The sequence below is a fragment of the Falco peregrinus genome, chromosome 7 (genome assembly GCF_023634155.1).
Source record: "Falco peregrinus isolate bFalPer1 chromosome 7, bFalPer1.pri, whole genome shotgun sequence".
Taxonomy (NCBI): domain Eukaryota; kingdom Metazoa; phylum Chordata; class Aves; order Falconiformes; family Falconidae; genus Falco; species Falco peregrinus.
The window spans coordinates 14,307,919-14,312,014 of record NC_073727.1 but is presented as its reverse complement, the minus strand read 5'-3'; positions in this window follow the sequence as shown (position 1 = coordinate 14,312,014).

The following is a 4,096-nucleotide window of genomic DNA, read 5'->3' as shown; positions in this document are numbered from 1 at the left end:
GAGCCAATTCTCCTCTCTACTGGGACGAGGACCAACTCCACCGCTTGCAAAACTTAGATGTTGCTGTGACAAATCCTTGAACTTTGCACCAGTCGCTGGAAGGCTATCCAAGCAGCCAGGGACACAGCCACGGACACTGGCAAAGCACTGCATTGCTTTCTTCAGGTTTATTTGGGTTTTGTTGGTTTGGGGTTGGTTTGTTTGTTTTTGGTGTTTTGGGGTTTTTTTTTTGTTTGTTTGTTTTGGGGTTTTTTTTGCTAATATCAAAGCAGAGAGGCTGTGATTTGGAGATATTTAGCTTTCAGCAAGGCAGATGGCAACAAACTCCTGCAGGCATCACCTGAAGCAGTAAGTCTATTGAAAGGTATCTCTCCCCTGTCTGAGATCATCTCATTAAAGGCTAGATGTGTCCAGTGTCTAAGGAGCAGAGAAAGGCTTCAGAGGCTGAACCTACAATTCAAAACCTGCTGGTGGCCCCTGTAATGTCACTGCAATGCCAGGAAACAAGATTTCAGAGAGGTCAGGTTGGTTTCTTTATATGCGTGGAAGTGGCACACCAAAATTACATACAGAATTCATCAAGTATAAAAAAACGCTAGGAAATACTATCACAGTTTACCCCACCCACCCTCAGCCAGGTTGAAGAAACACAAGACCAGGAGGAGGAGCTGATTGATCAGGTTAGTGTGCTGCTGTTCAAAGGAACCTCAACAGGCCCGAGAAATGGGCAAACAGGGACTTACAGAATCACAGCATACCAGGTTGGAAGGGACCTCAAGGATCATTTGGTCCAACCTTTCTTGGAAAAAAAAATGGCTTCATGAAGTTCAGCAAAAGGAAATGCCAAGTTCTGCCCCTGGGTAGGACCAGCCCCATGCACCAGCACAGGCTGGGGGCCACCTGGGTGGAAAGCAGCTTTGCAGATCTGGGGTCCTGGTGGACACCATGTTGAATATGAGGCAGAAATGCCCCTTTGCATTCAACAGCCACTGGGCTGTTAGGAAAGGGTTGGTAGCAGGCTGGGGGAGGTGATCCTGCCCCTCTGCTCAGTGCTGGAGAGATTCATCCAGAGTGCTGGGTCCAGCTCTAGGCTCCCCAGTGCAAGAGAGACATGGACAGACTGGAGCGAGCCCAGTGAAGTGCCAGGAAGTTCATAAAGGGCCTGGAGCATCTGTCATTTGGGGAGAGGCTGAGAGAGCTGGGACAATTCAGCCTGGAGAAGAGAAGGCTCTGGGGGATCTTATCAGTGTGTATGAACGCCTGAAGGCTGGGTACAAAAAGGATGGAGGCAGGCTCTTCGCAGTGGTGCCCAGTGAAAGGGCAAGAGGCAGTGAGCACAAACAAATACAGAAAATTCTACTTTTTTTTTTTTTTTTTTTTTTTTACTGTGATGGTGGTCAGACACTGGAACAAGTTGCCCAAGGAGGCTGGGGAGTCCTGGGAGACATCCAAAACCCAGCGGGACACAGGCCTGAGAGCCTGTTCTAGGTGACTAGCCAGTCTCTGGTCCCTCCCAACCTCAGCTGTTGTGGTGGGTTTTTTGTGATTTTGTCTCCTTTTGCTATGGCTCTTTGTCCAAATCTTCTCTTCTGCTCACTCCCAGGACCTGATCCTCAGGCCCAGACTCCCTGGTTGAACAAGCCCTGCTCAGCCTTTCCAGCTCTTCATCTGTTTGTCCCATAGACAAGCATCCAGCTGTATATCACATCCTACATTTCTGCCTTTACTCAAATACTACCTTCATGCATGCATTTCCCTTTTAATCAGTCTCAGCCTTTCTGGCTCTGCCCCAAAACTGTATCCCCATGTCATTCCTCCCAAACCCTACTTAGTTCTGTCCCATTCTCTTCATGTCTGTACTCCTAAATCTCACCAGAATAACACCACACTGGTGTCTGAGTAAGAGATAGACCTCAACTGTGCTTGAACTCGTCCTCCTGTATATTTTTGTAATATTTTAATATTTAATATGTTTATTTCCTGGTTTTATTTTATTAATTAAATTCTTTCTTTTCCTACAAAGTGGTAAAGTGATAAAAGAGCTAAATGCCTTGTAATATTGGAGTATATTTTTGTTATACGCACAGCCTGAGTAGTGAGTTTAAAGTATCTATGTATACAGACAAGACAAGCCCTCAGCCCTCTGTGAAGACATTCATTAAAGGCTTTTGTATTTGTTTTGGACATTTTTGTGATTTTTTTTTTGTTTTAGCTTCTGCTTCTGGGGCATGATTTGGTGAAGGACAAGAGACACTGCTGAAAGGCACTAGTGTGTGGAGGATACAACCCATACAATGGCACAGTAGTTACCCACAACTTTTTCTCAGACTAGATCCTAGTCCTGGACAGGTAATAGTTAATGGTCTTTCCGATGTAAACTAACACAGTCACCACCAATGGCAGCAGGTGAGAGGATGGGAGCAGTTTGGCTGCCTTTTTCCAGCAGCACACAGCTCTCCCAGACCCTGCTGCTGTTTCCATCGCATCTGAGGTCCATGCTCCCTCCCCGCACATGCAGCCTTTGATCAAACTGGCGTTGTCTCGCTGAAAACTGAAATAAATAAATAGGAAGCGCCCTCTCTGTTGGAGCTGTCTCCCTCAGGATTTGGGGATATATAAACTCCAGCTGTTTATATATCACACATATGGAGGTGGAGCTCCATAGGCACTGGCCCTTCCCTGCTCCACAAATCACAGAGCTGTCCACACAAGCGTCCATCTCCAGGTCAGGCTCATTGCAAAGATTCTGTAGGAAGAGAAAATTCTTCCTCATGGCCATCACCAAATCAAGCTGGTTTAAAAAAGAACTTATTTCTCCAGACTAAAAATGACCACACAGAGCTGCTCTCTCCATAGGATGCCGCAGTGCCATGGGGTTTATTTTAAGGAGTGACCTAGTTGTTGTTTTCCACCCCTAAAGCATGGTTATAGAAAAGACAGTGTCCACCACAGGTGTACATCTAAGGGAAGAGAGACAACGGACATAACATGCAATGTGGGAAATTCTGACTGAACGGAAGGAAAAAATACTCACAAAGTGGTTAAGAACTGGAGCAGGCTGTGGTCGTGAAATCACCATCCTTGGAGGTTTTCAGGTGACCAAAGATGACCCTGGGCAACCTGAGATAGCTCTGAAGCTATCCCTGCTCTGACCAGAGGATAGTAGCAGCTGACCTCTAGAGGTCCTCTCCAACCTAAATTACAAATTGATGACCTACAGGCTGATACGAAGTGGCACAAGCTGACCAAAGCCTAGAGAACAGTCATGGAGGGAGGCACAAAAGTGCCAACAGCAGATTGCATAAACTGTTTAGAATAAAGTTCTGAACCACTTGTACCCTCAGTGCAGCCAGGCATGTTTGCATTACATTGCACTATGACGTCTTCCCACTTTAATCAGGGTTTTGTCGGTAGTTTGCTTTTAATGCAAAGAAGGATCGAATTTAATATCTTTTACTGGTGACCGACAAGATAAATTAATCTGACTTTAGCTGAGTATTTCACTTGCAATGCTCCCTTGGTGTGAATCGTTGTGACCCGGATTGCACACCAACATGTCAGGCAGTCAGACAGGGGTGTGGGGAGGTGTTCTAGGATATGTTTCTGTGACCTAAAAAACCCTCAGATCCACAGCATGAGGATTAGTGATTAATGGCTAATGATTAACTTAGTGATTCAGCTGAGCCTTAATAATAAATAAAAAGCTTCTCCTGAACAGCACATGCCTTACCCTTTTCTTCATAATGAGAAACTAAATATGCCTATATTAAGAGAAATTAGGACTGGCACACAATTAACAGGGCTTCAGCGTTCAGCCAGGAAAAGCTTTAAACTTTTCACATACAGAGCCTTGGGCAGAGATCGGCTTCTGTCTTCCCAGGTTTGCATGTCCCTTGCTCAAACTGCCCTGCTGCGCCTAATCCCCAGGGGACAGGGATTGCTACAAGCACTCCAGCACTCACACTCCAGCTGTCCTTGCAGGTGTTGCTAACACAGCTTTCCTTAACCCAGACCTGTATCAATCCATCTGTATGGGATGTGCGTGCAGCTGTTTGACACAGGGATGCAGGCTGGGGCTCCCGAGGCACTGCTCTCA